This window comes from Manis javanica, chromosome 7 (assembly GCF_040802235.1).
Source record: "Manis javanica isolate MJ-LG chromosome 7, MJ_LKY, whole genome shotgun sequence".
NCBI classification, from domain to species: Eukaryota; Metazoa; Chordata; class Mammalia; order Pholidota; family Manidae; genus Manis; species Manis javanica.
In genome coordinates this window covers 76054183-76074736 of record NC_133162.1, presented here as the reverse complement: position 1 = coordinate 76074736, position 20554 = coordinate 76054183, and the positions used below count along the sequence as shown (strand labels likewise).

Sequence of the window (20554 nt, the reverse complement as noted above, 5' to 3'; positions counted from 1 at the left end):
CAGCAGCAAAATTTATCATTTTCAAATTGGAATGGATTATTTTGAATCTATTATGAAAAAATAACTTATTTTACCACCTAAATCACTGTTTTATCTGAAAAATGACAGGAAAGAATTTCTGAGAATTGAAGGAAGAGCCCAAGGCTTTTTTTCCTCAAATAGAATAATCTAGATAGCCCCTTAGCCACTAAGGTGGTTCAAACTTGAGTCTCAATCCAATTTTGGAGTTGCCTCAACCCTTCTATGTTGGGAGCCGGGGCTATGTCCCTTCCCCCACATCTGAACGCAGCATGGGAAAGCACAAGCTTGAGAGCAACTGGTGCAGTCCTTGGAAGTTATCTGCTCACAAAAATATATCTTGTCCTTGAAGATGGGCCAAGACTCCTCACTCTGAAAATAGGGAGACCTTGAGGATGTGTGAAAACACCTCCCCGCCAGTGCCACCTAAGGTCCAATTATCTCCTGACCCACCCCTTACTTGCTACTTGTATAAATTGAGCCTGTAAACAATAAACTTTGCCAGCTTGATCAGACATCCTGTCTTGCTGGTCATTCTTTGTGTCTCTTGCTTGTCTCATTTCTGCAGGTGTCTCCGGCACACTCCACGTTCGTTCCGCGGGCCAGGACAACTGGCGCCCAACGTGGGGCCCTGGGACTCCTGCTGAAACGTCTGCTCGGAAGCCCTGGCCAGGCATTCTTCTGAGTCATCGCACAGGTATTGACCTGATGTGGACTCTGCGTTGAGGATCACTGCGGATCACCCGTCCGTAATACAGATCCCGGAGAGGTGAGTAGACGCATCACCCAAGCAAGCATCTTAAATACCTCTTGTGAGTTCTCACTGATCCCCTCCCTCTAGTTTGCTGCCGCGATTTATTCCTTGTTTTGTCCTCTGATTGTTCCTCTCTGAAAACCTTGTGCTTACTTTGGGCTAATGGTCGTTCACCTCTAGGGCCTGCACAAGGGACTCTGACTACAGAGTCCCTGCCCTAGAGGGTCCGAGCAAGCGGATTATACTTGCCGACTGTCCTACGTAAGCAAGGGCTCGCCTGAGCTGATGAGAGTGCCTCCAGTAGTTCAGAACATTGGCGTGGTTGCGGCTGCATTAGTATAATTCCAAGTTACATAGAGTTGAAATCCCAGCCGTCCGAATGGGCAACTCACTGAACTCCCACGAGGTATTTCTTAGCGGACTCAGGGAGTCCCTCAGGACACGAGGAGTAAGGGTTAAAAGAAAAGATCTTAGACAATTTTTTTCCTTTATTCATGAGACTTGCCCCTGGTTTCCCCTCGAAGGCACTATCAATCATAAATGTTGGAAAAGAGTTGGTGATGCCCTCCAAGACTTTTATCAGACCTTTGGCCCTGAAAAAGTCCCCGTTTCAGCATTTTCTTACTAGAACCTTATTCACAACATACTTGAGGTTCATTCTTAAGATCCTGACATTAAAGATATAATTAAAACAGGAGAAATAGCCCTTAAAGAAAACTCCCAACCACCCTCTGTCTGTCCTTCAGTATCCGTAGATATCCCTGAAGACCCCACCGCTCCTATTAAAGAATCTCCTAAACCTCAACCTAATATAAAATCTCCAGACACTCATGATAAACCTGATCCTCCTAAAATCCCAAATATCTATCCTTCACTCACGTCTTTAAGACACCAAACAAATCATTTAAGCCTAAACAATGAAGAGTCCTTAAAAGAACAAGCTGTCCACTATCATGCAAATGAAGACCCCTGGCGCCTTACGGCGCCAGCCCTTTATAGTGCCTCTAATAAAAGCTTCAGACCCCCTCCATATAAACCTATTTCCCCTCTACGTGCTCTTATATTTCAAATCCCTGATCTAGAGTCATCTCACAAATTCCCCCTTTCAATTGACTCCATCCGACAAGCAAAAATTTCTCTAACCAAAGAAGTTTCTTCACTTAAAGACATTTTGCAACAAAAACGTGAACACGTTCAGCTCATTAAAGAGATTAAAGCCCTTGACGCCGAAGTAACATCATTAAACCCCATGCAGACTCCCAATTAAATCTACCTGTTAGTATTACTATAATTACTGTGTATGTATTAATTGTACTCATGTGCCCTCTTACTATAATTCTTCAATCATTGTAAAATGGTCTTCTGGATATAGACTTCCAAATAGTTGGGTATTTTTGCATAATGACAAAAGATATCAAGCCCTTTCTCCACACTATCGAGGTGTTTGTGGTGTGGGACGCATTCTTCCTGCTCTAATAGGCCGCCGGGATATAAGCGCAAGAGACTTCTCCGAGTTCTGCCATCTGACTGTGATGAAAACTTGAAACTTTGAGATCCTGCCGCTGTCGCAGTTGCAGCTGCGTGCCTCCTGCCAGTTCCTAGACTTGTCATTGGAATGCAGAAAGAGATAGCTAAGCTGGCCTGTGCATATAGCAAAACAACAAATTTGATTGCTTCTGTATTATCTGAACTCAACCAAGAACTAAGAGAAGTGCGAGCTGCAGTGCTTCAAAATCGTGCTACTATATCGAGTATCTGCTGTTAAAAGAGCATGTAGGATGTAAACAATTTCCAAGAATGTGCTGTTTCAATTTGTCTGATTTTTCTCAAACTACCCAAAATCAATTAGATGATATCCATCATATTGTCAATAAGCTTTTACAAATGCTTGAGCTATCTAGTTTTCTTAATTTCATTAGATATAACTAGTAATTGTAAGTCTGCCTTTGTTATGTATCTATATTCCTATTGTTAATGTGTATATGCAATTTAACTAGCAGTTTGTTAAAACCTATATATATATTCAAGTTATGTCTGTCTTTTGACATGTTCAGAGAACCCCTGAATAGTGTCTGGCACGCTGTCACACCTCTCTGAACCCTAAGCATTTTATGTCTTCTATTGCTGTTACTAGGGCCTTGCGTCCTTTGCAGCATGTGGAAACTCATCCAACAAGCCTTAAGAGACCTGCATCATTTGAAATTGCAGACGGCCCCCCACTTGTAAATCATAAGATCTAAAGTCAAGTATGGTAGCCAGTGACGGGTAAGATATGGTTGAATGGTAAATACCAACCTAAGACAGGGAGTGGTCGACAGAGGACTATGCCCCCATGACGGGTAAGGATTTACTTCAACCATACAACCTAAGACAGGCACATACCTTGACCCAGTCTGAGTTAGGCTGGTTATTCTATTAAAGAAAAAAGGGGGAGATGTTGGGAGCCGGGGCTATGTCCCTTCCCCCACGTCTGAACGCAGCATGGGAAAGCACAAGCTTGAGAGCAACCGGTGCAGTCCTTGGAAGTTATCTGCTCACAAAAACATATCTTGTCTTTGAAGATGGGCCAAGACTCCTCACTCTGAAAATAGGGAGACCTTGAGGATGTGTGAAAACACCTCCCCGCCAGCGCCACCTAAGGTCCAATTATCTCCTGAGCCACCCCTTACTTGCTACTTGTATAAATTGAGCCTGTAAACAATAAACTTCGCCAGCTTGATCAGACATCCTGTCTTGCTGGTCATTCTTTGTGTCTCTTGCTTGTCTCATTTCTGCAGGCATCTCCGGCACACTCCACATTCGTCCCGCGGGCCGGGACACTTCTAGTGTTGCAGGTGGGGCCTTGTGTGGACCCTGGACACTGGAGGAGGCCATCTTCTCATAAGTGATGGAATGTTTGCTGCCCAAACTGGCTGGTCTACTTGAGATCAAGGTAAGGACTGGGGTCCATGCCCTGTACACTGAAGGATCACGCTCTTCCAGATGAGAACTCCTGGCACCCGTTCACCACCCTCTCACTCATCTCATCACACCCAGCTCTGTGTGGTAGAGACCCCCATCCCTTTCTCCTGTCTGAAGAAAGCTTATCAGTATCAGGACTGATTTCCTAGTTCCAGGGTGACATCACAGCACACTCTGGCCCCTCTAGATGAGTGAGCTTTCACCCAGAGTCACAGGCTCACCAACAGCATTAATACTTCATTTGAATTCCCAGTAAGAAAGAAAGGGGGAGGGTCCCCAGGCAAGAAAGGGAATTGTTAGTTTTTTATGCCATTTCTGGAAGGATTTCAGGTAGAAACAGGGAGAAAATGTAGGAGAGGCAATGTTTTCACCTGCAGATTTTTGCACAGCTGAGTCTTCTCTTTGGGTCACAGAAATGACAACTTTTGAGCCTGGGTGACCAGGTCCTGACAGACACGAACAGAGCAGGATGGGTGTATCAGTTGGGACAGGTGGGGCTATACTGTGAAACAAAATTCACTCTGAAATCTTAGTGACTTAACAAAGTTTATTTCTCACTCACATATGTCCAATGCAGGTTGGCAAGGAGCCCAGGAACTTTCTGGCATGTCCCTCCACTATCTGGGAAGAGGGAGCATGGAGAACCACAACTTTTAAAAGCATTTCTTTTGTTTATCAAATAGCCAGAAATAGTGTTATTTCTCACCTGACTGCAAGGATACCTGGAAATGTGGGGCACTTGCCTGGGTGAGGCTCACCAAACATCCCCTTCATCCTCAATCTTTCCATCTTCCCTTCAGGGAAGACAATCCCAAATCCCATATGGTCACCACAACTGCCTGAAAATCCAAGATTTCTAGATGGTCTCTAGATCAGGCCTACTAACCAAGAAGGTCCTACTAACCAAGAAGATCCAGGGTCCTACTAACCAAGAAGATCTACTCTGTGTTCACCTTCACACATCCCCAAATGTGGTGGAGGGACAGAGGAATGCATCACCATGCTCAATAGTAAAGAACAGGAATGAGAAACTCACGGGAACCCTGGTCTGCAGCAGTTCTGTGTCCTGGATGGCAGGCATCCTGATGGCCTCCTCCTCGGGGCTGGGGTGTTTCCTTTTTTAGGTGTGACTCTCCAATATTCTTCATGTTCTTACCATTTCTCCATATTTTATCTCCTCCTGAACTACACGTTCCTTGAAGACAGGAATGGAGTCTTTTGTCACAGATCTGAAGCACCTGGCATGCTGACTACTAACACCAGGAGCTCGATAGACATGGAGCTGAGATAATGGCTGGTCACCCCTCTTTCTCTCCTGCAAATCTCTCCTCCTCCCTCTGCATCTGAAGCACTACACAGTCAAGATTCTCTGGCTCTTCTGATCACTTCTACTGCTCACCTCCTCTGTTGTGATCATGCCTCATGTTTAATCCTCTCACAACCTTCTTCTCTGCAGTATCTCAACTGGAAACCCTATTTGCCAAGAGTGATATTCAGAATAGCTGTAGACCAAAAGGCAAGGGGCTCGTCCAGTCACAAGGTGGCCCTGTTTCAGACAGTCACCCTTTAGTTGAGGAGGGAAGTGGAGGGGCTCTGGGAAGGAGCCTGGGGGTGGACAGGGGGCTGAGCGTGGTGGTGCTGGTACGTGGAACTAGGGTGCTGGAAGCAATAACCAATCACCAAAAAGCATGGAAATATTTTAAAATGTTAGCAACTGGCTTGCCTAGATTAAAGTGTCTGGCTCAACACAGCCCTGCTTACCCCTTTGGCTTTTTATAGGCAATTCAAAGTGAGGAGAGACCTCAATGTCCCATCTGTGGACATGGTACCACTGCATTCTTCTGTAACCCTATCTTCCATGGAATCAGAAACACTTGTTTTGGGGTCCTCTCTCTTCCTTTCCCACAGCCTTGCCCTGTCTCTTCTGAGCACTTGCCATGCATACAGGCTTCACCCTTCATTAACAAGATTTACAGTTTTGAACATCAGAAAAAACAAGGGAGGGATCACAGCATGCAAGGAGGGAAGAGGGCCGGTATCTGCAGTCCTGTTCCTTTGCTGGTCTTTCAGCTCTGGGTGTATCTTCTGTTGCCTTGTGAGGAGGCCCAACCAAGGGGGGCAGCAGAGCGCTTGATTTTCTTCACCTCCTGCGTGAATACTGCCTCTACCACCAAGTGTCAGACCATAGCTGACTCTAGGCTCAGTTAAATTTTGATCTCCCTGAAGTACTTCCCTCCCTGGAAGACTTCACTGTGCTTTCCCTATTTGTCAGCCCTTTGCTGCTCTCCAGACCAGCATTCATTTTTATTGAGTCTTCAGCAGAAACCATAGATCATGGATTGTAAAATTTTTCCTGGTGTAGCAGAGTCCTTAGACATCTAAGGACTACATGTAAAACAGAACCTAGCTCTGATCCCTCTGATTCACCAGGGACAAATAAACCAGATTTGCACCCCTATGTTTATTGCAGCACTACTTACAATAGCCAAGAAATTGAAGCAACCTGTGTCCATCAGTGGATGAATGGATAAAGAAGATGTGGTACATATACACAATGGAATATTATTCAGCCATAAGAAGCAAACAAATCCTACCATTTGCAAAAACATGGTGGAGCTAGAGGGTATTATGCTCAGTGAAATAAACCAGGCAGAGAATGACAAGTACCAAATGATTTCACTCATATGTGGAGTGTAAGAACAAAGAAAAAACTGACAGAACAAAACAGCAGCAGACTCACAGTAACCAAGAATGGACTAACAGTTACCAAAGGGAAAGGGGCTGAGGAGGATGGGTGGGAAGGGAGGGATAAGGGGTGAGGGAGAAGAAAGGGGGCATTATGATTAGCATGCATAATGGGGGGAGGGCACTGGGAGGACTGTGCAACACAGAGAAGACAAGTAGTGACTCTATATCATCTTACTAAGCTGATGGACAGTGACTGTAATGAAATTTGTGGGGGGGACTTGGTGATGGGGGAAGTCTAGTAAACATAATATTCCTCAGGTACTTCTAGATTAATGATACCAAAATATATATACACAAACAAACAAATAAATAAATAAAACACACAATTATTAAATACCGATTTGTGACCAAATATTTCCAGATCCTCCAAAATCAGAAAGTCAATGAAGTTTTTGGAAGGGATTTTAAGCTGGTGATTTGGAGAGACTGTTTCCCAGATGATTTGGAAGGTGGAGACTTGGATCGTGGGGACCGCTTGGAGTCACTGAGAGGTGAGAGAATGGCTTATAGTCCTCTTACATAGCCAAGGAGGAAGAAGTGTTGGACGTAGGGTTCTGGGTTGCAGAGGAGGAGCAGAAGTGAAAGGTGCTGTGGTGACAGTATGGACAGATCTAGAGATGTGCATTTGAGGAGCCAGGGAGGAGATGCATGACGGAGGTTTCTAGCCTAGGTAACTAGGAGGTCAGGGGAGAAGATGATTCATTTGGGAAACATTGGTCTTGAGATGCTTGAAGTAGAATCTGGGTGGAAAAATTTAACAGGAAACTGAATATCTGTGGCTGAAGCATGAATTCTATTGAAAGGAATTATTATTTGTACCATTTGCGCCAGATGCTTACATGCACTAGGTATTGTATTAGTCTGCTAGGGCTGCCATAACAAGGTACCACAGACTGGATGGTTTAAACAACAGATATTTTTCTCACAGTTCTGGAGGCAAGAAGCCCAAGATCAAGGTTCTTTTTTTTTTTTTTGGTATCATTAATCTACAATTACATGAGAAACATTATGTTTATTAGACTCCCCCCATCACCAAGTTCTCCCCACATACCCCATTGCAGTCACTGTCCATCAGCGTAATAAGATGCTGTAGAATCACTACCTGTCCTCTCCATGCTGTACAGCCTTCCCCGTGCCCCCACGACATTATGCATGCTAATAGTAATGCCTCCTTTATTCCCCCACTCCTTATCCCTTGCTTCCCACCAATCCTCCCCAGTCCCTTTCCCTTTGGTAACTGTTAGTCCATTCTTGGTTACTGTGAGTCTGCTGCTGTTTTGCTCCTTCAGTTTTTTCTTTGTTCTTTTATTCCACAGATGAGTGAAATCATTTGATACATTTCTCCACCTGGCTTATTTCACTGAGCATGACACCGTCTAGCTCCATCCATGTTTTTGCAAATTGTAGGATTAATTTAATTCTTATGGCTGAATAATATCCATTGTGTATATGTACCACATCCTCTTTATCCATTCATCTACTGATGGACACTTAGGTTGCTTCCATTTCTTGGCTATTGTAAGTAGTGCTGCAATAAACATAGGGGTGCATATGTCTTTTTCAAACTGGGCTGCTGAATTCTTAGGGTAAATTCCTATGAGTGGAATTCCTGGGTCAAATGGTATTTCTATTTTGAGGTTTTTGAGGAATCTCCATATTGCTTTCCACAATGGTTGAACTAATTTACATTCCCACCAGCAGTGTAGGAGGGTTCCCCTTTATCCACAACCTTGCCAACATTTGTTGTTGTTTGTCTTTTGGATGGTGGCGATCCTTACTGGTGTGAGGTGATATCGCATAGTGGTTTTAATTTGCATTTCTCTGGTGACTAGTGATGTGGAGCATCTTTTCATGTGTCTGTTGGCCATCTGAATTTCTTCTTTGGAGAACTCTCTGTTCAGTTCCTCTGCCCATTTTTTGATTGGATTATTTGCTTTTTGTTTGTTTAGGTGCATGAGCTCTTTATATATTTTGGATGTCAATCCTTTATTGGATCTGTCATTTATGAATATATTCTCCCATACTGTAGGATGCCTTTTTGTTCTATTGATGGTGTCCTTTGCTGTACAGAAGCTTTTCAACTTGATATAGTCCCAGTTGTTCATTTTTGCTTTTGTATCCCTTGCCGAGGGGATATGTTCATGAAGAAGTAGCTCACGTTTTTATCCAAGAGATTTTTGCCTATGGTTTTTTCTAAGAGTTTTATGGTTTCATGACTTACATTCAGGTCTTTGATACATTTCAAATTTACTTTTGTGTATGGGGTTAGACGATGATCCAGATTCATTCTCTTACATGTAGCTGTCCAGTTTTGCCAACACCAGCTATTGGAGAGGCTGTCATTTCCCCATTGTATGTCCATGGCTCCTTTATTGTTTATTAATTGACTATATATGTTTGGGTTAATATATGGACTCTCTATTCTGTTCTGCTGGTCTGTGGCTCTGTTCTTGTGCCAGTACCAAATTGTCTTGATTACTGTGGCTTTGTAGTAGAGCTTGAAGTTGGGAAACGAGATCCATCTCACTTTATTTTTCCTTCTCAGGATTGCTTTGGCTATTTGGGGTCTTTGGTGGTTCCATATGAGTTATAGGACTATTTATTCAAGTTCATTGAAGAATGCTGTTGGTATTTTGATAGGGATTGCATTGAATCTGTAGATTGCTTTAGGCATGATGGCTATTTTGACAATATGAATTCTTCCTAGCTAGGAGCATGGGATGAGTTTCCATTTGTTAGTGTTCTCTTTAATTTCTCTTGAGTGTCGTGTAGTTTTCAGGGTAAAGGTCTTTCACTTCCTTGGTTAGGTTTATTCCTAGGTATTTTATTATTTTTGATGCAATTGTGAATGGAATTGTTTTCCTGATTTCTCTTTCTATTAGTTCATTGTTAGTGTATAGGAGAGTAACAGATTCCTGTGCATTAATTTTGTATCCTGCAACTTTGCTGAATTCAGATATTAGTTCTAGTAGTTTTGGAGTGGAGTCTTTAGGGTTTTTTGTGTACAATATCATGTCATCTGCAAATAGTGAGAGTTTGACTTCTTCTTTACCCATCTGGATGCCTTATATTTCTTTGTTTTGTCTGATTGCCATGCCTAGGACCTCCAGTACTGTGTTTTATAACAGTGGGGAGAGTGGGCATCCCTGTCTTGTTCCCGATCTCAGAGGAAAAGCTCTCAGCTTCTCGTTGTTAAGTTGGATGTTGGCTGTGGGTTTATCATATATGGCCTTTATTATGTTGAGGTACTTGCCCTCTATGCCCATTTTGTTGAGAGTTTTTAAGAAGAATGGATGTTGAATTTTGTTGAATGCTTTTTCAGCATCTATGGAGATGATCATGTGGTTTTTGACCTTTCTGTTGACGTGGTGGATGATGTTGATGGATTTTCGAATGTTGTACCATCCTTGCGTCCCTGGGATGAATACCACTTGGTCATGGTGTATAATCCTCTTAATGTATTTTTGAATTTGGTTTACTAATATTTTGTTGAGTATTTTTGCAACTCTGTTCATCAGGGATATTGGTCTGTAATTTTCTTTTTTGGTGGGGTCTGCCTGGTTTTGGTATTAGGGTGATGCTGGCTTCATAGAATGAGTTTGGAAGTATTCCCTCCTCTTCTATTTTTTGGAAAACTTTAAGGAGAATGGGTATTATGTCTTCTCTGTATGTCTGATAAAATTCCGTGGTAAATCCATCTGGCCCAGGGGTTTTGCTCTTGGGTAGTTTTTTGATTACCGCTTGAGTTTTATTGCTGGTAATTGGTTTGTTTTGACTTTTTGTTTCTTCCTTGGTCAGTCTTGGAAGGTTGTATTTTCCTAGGAAGTTGTCCATTTCTTCTAGGTTTTCCAGCTTGTTAGCATAGAGATTCTCATAGTATTCTCTAATAATTCTTTGTATTTCTGTGGGGTCCATCATGATTTTGTCGTTCTCATTTCTGATTCTGTTGATGTGTGTAGATTCTCTTTTCTTCTTATTAGATCTGGCTAGGGGCTTATCTATTTTGTTTATTTTCTCAAAGAATCAGCTTTTGGTTTTACTGATATTTTCTATTGTTTTACTATTCTCAATTTTATTTATTTCTTCTCTAATCTTTATTATGTCCTTTCTGCTGACTTTGGGCCTAATTTGTTCTTCTTTTTGTAGTTTGAATAATTGTGACTTTAGACTATTCATTTGGGATTGTTCTTCCTTCTTTAAATAGGCCTGGATTGCTAAATACTTTCCTCTTAGAACTACCTTAGCTGCATCCCACAGAAGTTGGGGCTTTGTGCTGTTGTTGTCATTTGTTTCCATATATTGCTTAATCTCTGTTTTGATTTGGTCATTGATCCACTGATTTTTTAGGAGCATGTTGTTAAGCCTCCATGTGTTTGTGAGCCTTTTTTTTTCTTTGTACAATTTATTTCTAGTCTTATACCTTTGTGTGAGAAGTTGGTTGGTAGGATTTCAGTCTTTTTGAATATACTAAGGGTCTTTTTGTGGCCTAGTATGTGGTCTATTCTGGAAAATGTTCCATGTGCACTTGAGAAGAATGCGTATCCTGCTGCTTTTGGGTGTAGAGTTCTGTAGATGTCTATTAGGTACACCTGTTGTAGTGTGTTGTTCAGTGCCTCTGTGTCCTTACTTATTTTCTGTCTGGTGGATGTGTCCTTTGGAGTGAGTGGTGTTGAAGTCTCCTAAATTGAATGCATTGCATTCTACTTCCTCCTTTAATTCAGTTAGTATTTGTTTCACATATGTGGGTGCTGCTGCATTGGGTGCATATGTATTTATAATGGTTATATCCTCTTGTTGGACTGAGCCCTTTATCATTATGTAATGTCTTTCTTTATCTCTTGTTACTTTCTTTGTTTTGAAGTCTATTTTGTCTGATACTAGTACTGCAACACCTGCTTTTTTCTCCCTATAGTTTGCATGAAATATCTTTTTCCATCCCTTGACTTTTCATCTGTGTATGTGTTTGGGTTTGAGGTGAGTCTCTTGTAAGCAGCATATAGATGGATCTTGCTTTTTTATCCATTCTATTACACTGTGTCTTTTGATTGGTGTGTTCAGTCCATTTACATTTAGGGTGATTATTGAAAGATATGTACTTATTGCCATTGCAGGCTTTAGATTCATGGTTACCAAAGGTTCAAGGGTAGCTTCTTTACTATCTAATGTTTAACTTAACTCATTTATTAAGCTATTATTAACACAGTCTGATTATTATTTCTCTCCCTTCTTATTCCTCCTCCTCCATTCTTCATATTTTAGGTGTTTTATTCTGTACTCTTTTGTGTTTCCTTTGACTGCTTTTGTGAGAAGTTGATTATATTTTTTGCCTTTAGTTAGTATGTGGTTGGTCTGCTTTCTTTGCTGTGATTTTATTTTCTCTGGTGGCATCTATTTAGCCTTAGGAGTGCTTCCATCTAGAGCAGTCCCTTTAAAATATCCTGTAGAGGTAGTTTTTGGGAGGCAAATTCCCTCAACTTTTGCTTGTCTGGGAATTGTTTAATCCCTCCTTCATATTTAAATGACAATTGTGCTGGATACAGTATTCTTGGTTCAAGGCCCTTCTGTTTCATTGCATTAAATATATCATGCCATTCTCTTCTGGCCTATAAGATTTCTGTTGAAAAGTCTGATGATAGTCTGATGGGTTTTCCTTTGTAGGTGACCTTTTTTCTCTCTCTGGCTGCCTTTAGTACTCTGTCCTTGTCCTTGATCTTTTCCATTTTAATTATTATGTGTCTTGGTGTTGTCCTACTTGGGTCTCTTGTGTTGGGAGTTCTGTGTGCTTCCGTGGTCTGAGAGACTATTTCCTCCCCCAGTTTGGGGAAGTTTTCAGCAATTATTTCTTCAAATACACTTTCTATCCCTTTTACTCTCTCTTCTTCTTCTTGTACCTCTATAATGCAAATATTGTTCCATTTGTATTTATCACACAGCTCTCTTAATATTCTTTCATTCCTGGAGATCCTTTTATCTCTTTCTGCCTCAGCTTCTCTGTGTTCTTGTTCTCTGATTTCTATTCTATTAATGGCCTCCTGCTCCTCATTCTGTCTACTCTTATGTCCTTCCAGAGATTGTTTTATTTCTGTATTCTCCTTCCTAACTTGATCCTTTAGCTCTTGCATATTTCTCTGCAGGTCCATCAGCATGGTTATGACCTTTATTTTGAATTCTTTTACAGGAATATTGGTCAAATCTATCTCCCCAGGCTTCCTCTGAGGGGTTGTATGGGTAAGTCTGGACTGGATCAAATTCTTCTGCCTTTTCATGGCAATAGAGGTAGTTCTAGGCAGTTAGTTGGTGCATGTGTCAGCTGGGAGAACAACATCCTGCACACGGGGCACAGCTTCCAGTTTTATTTCCTGAGTCGCCATGGCTGGGCAGGACATCAGGGCAGCCCAGAGCCCTGCGGGTAGAGCTAGGCGTGTCGGGTGTGCCCTCCTGTGAGAACGGCGACCTTTAGCACCCTGTCCCGGCTTCCTCTGTCTCTGCTGGACTGCCATGCCCCAGTGGGGTCTATGAGTCTGGCCTGGTTGGCTGCAGATGATGCTCTGGGTGGTTGCTGTGGGCATGGCCACTTCCAGGCTGCTTCCCTGCTATGGTGGGGCCGCACCAGAGGGGGAATGGACAGGAGGCTGTTTATTGCTGTGTGGGGCTTCATAGCTGCACTGTCGCCCAGGGGGTTAGGGCGCTTGGAGTTCTCTGGGATTCCCAGCTGCTTGGCTGAGTGTGCCGGGAAGCTGCCATCCAGTTGTGAGGCTCCTGTCCCTTTAAGACTTTCAAAAACCACTCACTTTTCTTTGTGCCAGGGGTGCCAGCTGTGGGGACCCACTCGTAGATTTTACTGCTCCACTTCCCTAATATACAGCACACCACGTAATGTGTGTCTGCGCTCCCAGTGCGGATGACTAGGGATGGGTGTTTAGCAGTTCTGGGCTCCCACTCCCTCCCTGCTCCGACTCCTCTCCTCCCTACAGTGGGCTGGGGTAGGGAGTGCACTAGGCTCCTGCCAGGCTGTGGCTTGTATCTTACCCCCTTAGTGAGGTGGTGAGTTCTCACAGATGTAGATGCAGCCTGGCTGTTGTACTGTGTCTTCTAGTCTCTCTTTTAGGATTAGTTGTATTTGTTGTATTTTCAAAAATATATATGGTTTTGGGAGGAGATTTCTGCTGCCCTATTCACGCTGCCATCTTGGCCTCAGTTCCCCAGTGTGTGTGTTTTAAAGTCCGCAAAGTCCTTAAAATGGTCCAAATCTAATTTTAAGGGATTAAACTGAGTTTGGGGTCAAGTTGGAAATGATAGTTTTCTAAAACTACATAGACTCTATGTGTATATGTTTTATAATCCAAATATCATAAAAGAAAAATCTGGGGCATTAAAAATTAATCATCCATCTTTGGCAAGGACAAGGTAAGTGGCCTTCCAGTTCCCTTCAGACCATGATAATCTTTGATTCATTGAAAGGTGATGCCATTTACACATTTCTTTCAGTAATTACTTCACTCATTCAATAAATAAAAGTGTATAATGTTTGCAAAGATAAAGAATGTCATATGCAATGAGTAGGCCCTCCAAGAAAATAGAAAAGACTGAAGAACAGGAATAAGGATGGCAGATGGGGAAGAAAAGTTTGAGGTGGGACTCCAGCTGGGTAAGCATGGAGCTGACAGCCAGGCTGGGGACTCTCCAGAACCAACTTCTCACCTCTTTCTCTAGGCTTCTTTCTGTACTTCTCACTTGGCCTTTCTTCATTAAAACTTCCAATTGAATGACTACTATATTCAAGTAGCTCACAGTGTAATAGAAGAGAGGAGTGAGAGATTGAAACATGGGTCATTCAATTCCATTTGAAGGAAGAGCATTGAAGGAAAAGGTTCAAGGCTAACTTGCAGGAAGCCTAGCTCCCAGAACAGACACAGGTCAAGCAGAATAAGCAGTTTGGAGTTGCTGCCATTCACTGTGGGGCAAGAAAGGAGATAATGCCCCATGTAGGAGGTGAAGCCCCGTAGGCCAATTAGCCAACTGGTCTCTTCTGGGGGAGTTTTCCTTCTAACAAGGTTGTTACTTCTTATTGGACTATCACCTTGTAATCTATACTCTTCATACATCCCATTTTATCAAACTGTTTCACACCTGATGTCCACAGCTGTTTACGGCTCTTCTGGAGGCCCATTCCAGCCTTGCCTTCCACACTGAGATGAAACTCTTAGGCAGAAAATGGATAAGAGTAGATGGAAGGAGAATAGGCCAGTAAAGCCCACTAAAACAGACTCAAAGAGGTAACCAGATAAAACTAGACAGCCTGAAAAGCCTCAAAGAGTTAATGAGTTAATTAGTTGAAGTTCTAAAGGCCAGAAGTAACTTAGAATGTCTGGATATTCCCCAGATAAAGAAAAGTATCCAAGCACAGCCCAAGTCTTCATTGTATCAATCAGATCATGCCATTGTAAGATTTACTTTAGCCTGCTTAAAGGCCCACTTATTCTTTAACTAACCTATATGTTTTCTTTCATTTTCCTCCAGCCTTTAATCAAGTAACTTTGTAACCAGGGCAGCTGACAGACTTGGGAAGTGTAAATAAACCTTTGAACCTTTCTGGACAAAGAATGCTGAGGTAAGTGTCCCAAACCAACATAGTCATCTAAATAACCCTATTCTTAAGACAAAACTCCAAAGGAATTATAAATCACCTGTTTACATCATGCCTTATACTAACTTTACCCCAAAAAAGCTCTATAAAACCCCAGACCCCAAACTCTTAAGTGCATTTCCTCTCTCAGGTGCCCACACTCACCTCTCTTTGAGTGTGTCACTCTGTCCTGCTGAAGATAAGTAGGGAGGGGCTGCTGAGAGCTCTGATTTGGGCTTGTGATTTCCCATTTCCTGGGTGACCCAGACAGGAAGGTGGCTGTACAATCATGCTCTTTAGTAGTCTGTTTGTCAATCTCCTTTCTTTGCCTTTGGGAAGTTCTCAGAACATAATCTTACTCTGTCCAGTGCTCTGTGACTCCCCCAAATCCTGGGGTGGTGGGGACTTAGTTCCCATGCCATGCAGATTCAAGTGGACACTGGACACCAGGTGACACTGGCTTCAGGAGTTGGCAAGGAATTATGCTGTTAGGCTGAGCAGCAGTTCAATGAGCTTCCCTTTCCTCCCTCTATTTTTCCTTCCTCTCTGCCTTATTCAAGTAAACCTGCCTTTGTCTATCTTGACTCTAGCCTGCTTCTCCTTTGGGGTGTATTCAAATAAAACTTTTACTCTGCTTCACTACTATTTCTCTGCCCTTCAATTCTTTGTTGTGGCAGGGACAAGAACCAAGGGAAATAAACTCAACATGTCCCCCACCACACAACAAAACCAGACTGTTTCAATACTTGCTGTTGTCAAGCAGATTCTTGTGTATATGCAGCTTCCATTCTGTCACGTGCCCCTGCCCTCTCCACCTCCCATCTGCCACGCAGAGGCTTTACATCCTAAAACATCTAGTCCAGGTGTGACAAACTGGTAAGAAGGCTTGTGACTTTTAGAATCTGAATTTGTGAGTGTTAGACAAATTGGTGCCCAACCCCCACACTCTTTGACTTAAGATGGCGACCATTAAGTTTTGGTTTCTTGGAATTAAGTTCAGCTTCCCACTCGTGACAACCGAACACCCATGACACAGACCAATGAAGTCCCACCAGCTAATCCCAAAGACTCCATAGCCAATTAGCTGGTGCCAGGGTGCCAGTGCCTTAATAGGGTATATAAGCCAAAGCTCCCCAGCCTGGGCTGCTGCTCTCTCACTCTTGTGGGCAGCCACCTTGCCGCTGCTAAATTAATCTCTTGATTGGATATCTGCTTCTTGGTATGGTTGTCTCTTCCCCTAAGGAATTTATTGGTGCCGTGACTCTGTGGAACTCCCCCACTAGGAGTGGGACCCCTGTCCATTAGAGGACAAGACCACTTGAGACTTCCCCAAGATACCAGCCAGCCTGCACCCATCCTCTCGATCACCTTCCTCACATCCACCATTGGCTTCGAGATCAGTGAGTTCCCCAATACTGAATCCCTCAGCCTCAAGGGTTACAAAATGAGAAGCTGAAAATTGATCATCTGGCACTTCCTGGGGCCAGCTGTGAGGGAGGAAGACACCCCACTCAGACCTTTATGGTCACGGTGGTCCACAAGTATTCTCATCAGTCCCAGGGGCTCAGCCAGAAGTAAGACCAAACCCTTTCCTTTCCCTCTCATTTGGCCTGGGTCTCACCTTTTCTCCGCTCTCTGAAAACCCAGGCGCTGGGTGACCCAGGGCCCTTCGACCCCTCAGGATCCCTCAGCTATCAGGATTCGGTGACAACTGTCTCCCATAGCCTGAGATCTCACCTGATATTTGACCTGAGTGGTTATGCCCCTCTAGTCAATATATCAACACCCTTATACCTGCATGGGAGGGTGTCTTCTCTGCTGGCCAACTCCCCGCTAAGATGTCTTTTAGACTATTTAAATACTCTCAGCCTTACTCCAGATATCAGGCCCAAAAAACTCATCAAACTTTGTACCCAAGATTGGCCCGCTTACCAGTTAGATAACCAAAACAAATGGCCCCCTCACTGGTCCCCAGATCCTGCCCTCCTGTGACATCTTTACAACTATTGTGAGCAATTGAGAAAATGGGTAGAGATTCCTTATGTTCAGGCTTTCTCCCTCCTCTGATCTAATTCTTCCTTATGTACGAATTTTAACCCGAAACATGTCCTACTCCCTCTAGCCCTCCTACTCCCTCTGCTCCTCCTACTCCCTCTGCTCCTCCTACTCCCTCTGCTCCTCCTACTCCCTCTGCTCCTCCTACTCCCTCTGCTCCTCCCCCCACCTCCCCTCCCCTTCTTTCAGAATCTTCAGCCACTTGCTCCTGCACCCAATCTGCTCATTTGCTCAAGGTCATAGCCCCTCTTTGGGAGGTGGCCAGAACTGAAGGAATAGTCTGCGTCCATGTTACCTTCTCTATGGCAGACCTCTCCCAAATTGAAAGGCGCCTAGGCTTCTATACCAACAATTTAGCCTCATCATCAAAGAATTTCAGTATTTACTCCAGGCATACAGCTTAACCTATCAGGACATCTACATGATCCTTTCTAATACACTGCTCCCAGAGGAGTGCAGGCGAGTATGCGAACAAGCTCATACATACACTGATGAAGTTTATTAAACTACCCCTGCCCATCCAATAGGGGCACAGGCTGTTACAGACCAAGATCCTAACTGGGATTACAACACTCCTAGTGAACTAGTCCTCTGGGATCAATTCTCCACCTGCCTAGTTGCAGGACTTAAACAAGCCACACAAAAGGCAGTCTATTTTGAAAAACTACAGGAAATCATTCAAGAAAAACATGAAAACTCCTCCAATTTTCTAGTTAGACTGACTAAAGCCCTTCAGCAATATACCAATCTCAATCCAGAAACCCCAGATAGCTGACAACTCCTCATGACCTATTTCTTTTCCCAGAGTTACCCCGACATATGGGCTAATTTAAAAAATTGGAGAGGGGACATCTTACTCCCCAAACTGAGGTTTTAGCCACAGCTTTTAAAGTCCATCACAATAGAGATGAAAAAGCCAAACAGCAAAAGTACCAGATGCTGGCGCAAGCCCTAAGAGGCCCCAGCCTGTCCATGGTAATGGGACGAGGTGGATGTCCCCCACCAAAACTGCCTCCGGGACCCTGTTTTAAGTGCAGAATGGAAGGACATTGGGCACGGGTGTGCCCCAATCCCAGGCCACCACCAGGACCATGTCCGAAGTGCCATTCTGGAGGTCACTGGGTGGTAGATTGCCCTGGCCCCTGCAGGGGGTCCGGATCAAACTCCAACCCAAACCCAGAACGCTTGGGCCTGGTGTCGGATGACTGACGAGGCCTTTGGACTCCCCTCCTGATGAATGTCATCACTTCCCAGGAGTCCAGTGTAACCATTCTGGTAGATGGACATCCCATTAAGTTCCTCTTAGGCATGGGCACCATGTTCTCAGTATTGAGGGTTTTGGAGACCTACCTCTCCATCTAAACCCCTTATTGTCAGGGTAGCGGGACAAACAATATTTCCAAAAAAAACCCTTTACTTTCCTACTCAGTCTCTGGTCACTCCTTCTCTCACACATTCCTAGTCATATCCCAATGCCCTGTTCCCTTGTTAAGATGAGACATATTATCAAAATTCCAGGCTTCCATTTCATTTAGCCTAGCTCCTTTCCTTATCCTTATTCTTGCAGAAGCTATCAAGCCAACACCCAATCAAAGCCCTTCCTTCCCATTATGGTCGGGATATCCCTCTCCACCTCTGTGGCAGGAATGGGCCTCTCAGGAGGAGCCTTAGGGCACTCCCTATGGGCAGTGGATGACCTTAATGACATGCTACAAATGGCTTTAGATTCCACCACTGAATCCCTGTCCTCATTACAGAGACAAGTAACATCTTTAGCCCAAGCAACCCTTCAAAACCTGCAGGCCCTAGATCTTCTAGCCGCCAGAAAGGGAGGGACTTACCTCTTCCTTAAAGAAGAATGCTGTTATTATGTCAACGAGTCAGGACTAGTAGAAGAAAATGTACATAGACTAGCTGATCTTGCAGAAAGTCTAAAAAAGTCCCCCCCAAAGACTAGCATAACAGGACTCTTCCAATCCTCTCTCCTCACTTGGATCCTGCCAATCCTCAGTCCTTTACTCATGATCTTTCTTTTCTGTACCTTCCTACCCTGCATAATAAAATTCATTCAAAATAAGATCAGCAAAATTTCTAACCAACTTTCAACCAGCCCCTCCTTAGGGACTACAAGTTGCTGAAAAATGTGGACGAGATGAGTGCTGAAATTCCTTGAAGTGCTACGGGAAGATAGCTGGCTCCTTCTGGCCACCAACACACCATTGATTAGTTTGAGGAACTGTTCAATCTCTGGATCCAGGGAACATTTCTTGAGTTCTCCGAAGAAGAGATCTTCACCTGTGGAGCCTGGATGTATGCCATCATTAAACTGACAAACCCTACCTTGTTTGAACATAACTCCTCCCTTTTGCCCCCTCCCTTAGATTAAGACATCACCACTCCCTTTCAGCAGGAAGTAGCCAGAGAGAACGACGACCCCTCCCCCATACAAAATCAAAAAGGGAGGAATGTTAGTCAACTTGTTGCCCAACCCCCACACTCTTCGACCGAAGTTAGCCACGGTTAAGTTTTGGTTTCCCGGAATTAAGTTCAGCTTCCCACTCATGACAACCGAACAACCGTGACGCAGACCAATAAAGTCTCGTCAGCTAACCCCAATGACTCCATAGCCAATTAGCTGGTGCTAGTGTCTTAATAGGGTATATAAGCCAAAGCTCCCCAGCCTGCTCTGCTGCTCTCTCTCTCTCTTGTGGGCAGCCACCTCGCTGCTGCAAAATAAATCTCTTGGTTGGATATTCGCTTCTCGGTATGGTTTTCTCTTCCCTTAAGGAATTCAGCAGGCCTTTTACTGAGTTCTTTTGAAAATCAAGAGCTGGCCTGTCTGGACCTGAGTCTGCATGGTAACAACTGGCTGAAACTGAGTCAGGGTTGCTTTAGCTGAACAAGGGTACATCAGTTTATGGCACTCCCTCCTCATTTCTTGCATTTACAGTAGTTGCCTGGCTTCTGCAGTCTTCTGAGTTTCTTCTGTTCCCTAACCTAGTGTAAATGTCATCCTTTCAAGATCCCTTTCTTCACTGTACCAGATGTAAATTCTCCCTGTGTATTCATCACCAGCTTTAGTGTGACTTTTTAAAAACATAACCTCTTCTGCCTCATATGCATGGCGGTGCTCAACAAAATGAGGCACGCTGCCTCCCTAGCACGGGTAATAAGCAGTTTGTGGCCTGTGTACTTGTTTCAAAGAGGCACTCCCACTCCCTGGTAACAAACTCACAGATTCTTAAATTTCCCTGTGGAGAAAGTGAACGTCCCTATGGCCAGGATTCTCACCTGGCCTTGGTCAGCTTGCTCACTACACATGTTTGGGCAATATGTTCTTATTGACTCTACAGAGAGCTCTGCCCAGTGCTCTGGGTGGGTGACATGGCTGC

General features: G+C 43.7%; 1 long non-coding RNA gene across 2 annotated transcripts; it reads left to right on the top strand.

Annotated features, from left to right (window-relative positions):
* Window positions 1–347: 347 nt before the first annotated feature.
* Window positions 348–19907, top strand: LOC140850437 (uncharacterized). Of its 2 annotated transcripts, XR_012133277.1 has the most exons (4): window positions 348–3704; window positions 12660–12709; window positions 15002–15092; window positions 19273–19907. It is a non-coding gene; the product is annotated as an uncharacterized lncRNA (long non-coding RNA). The 2 variants fall into 2 exon arrangements; XR_012133278.1 differs by lacking the exons at window positions 348–3704; window positions 12660–12709 and adding an exon at window positions 6706–6972.
* The last annotated feature ends 647 nt before the right edge of the window (window positions 19908–20554 follow it).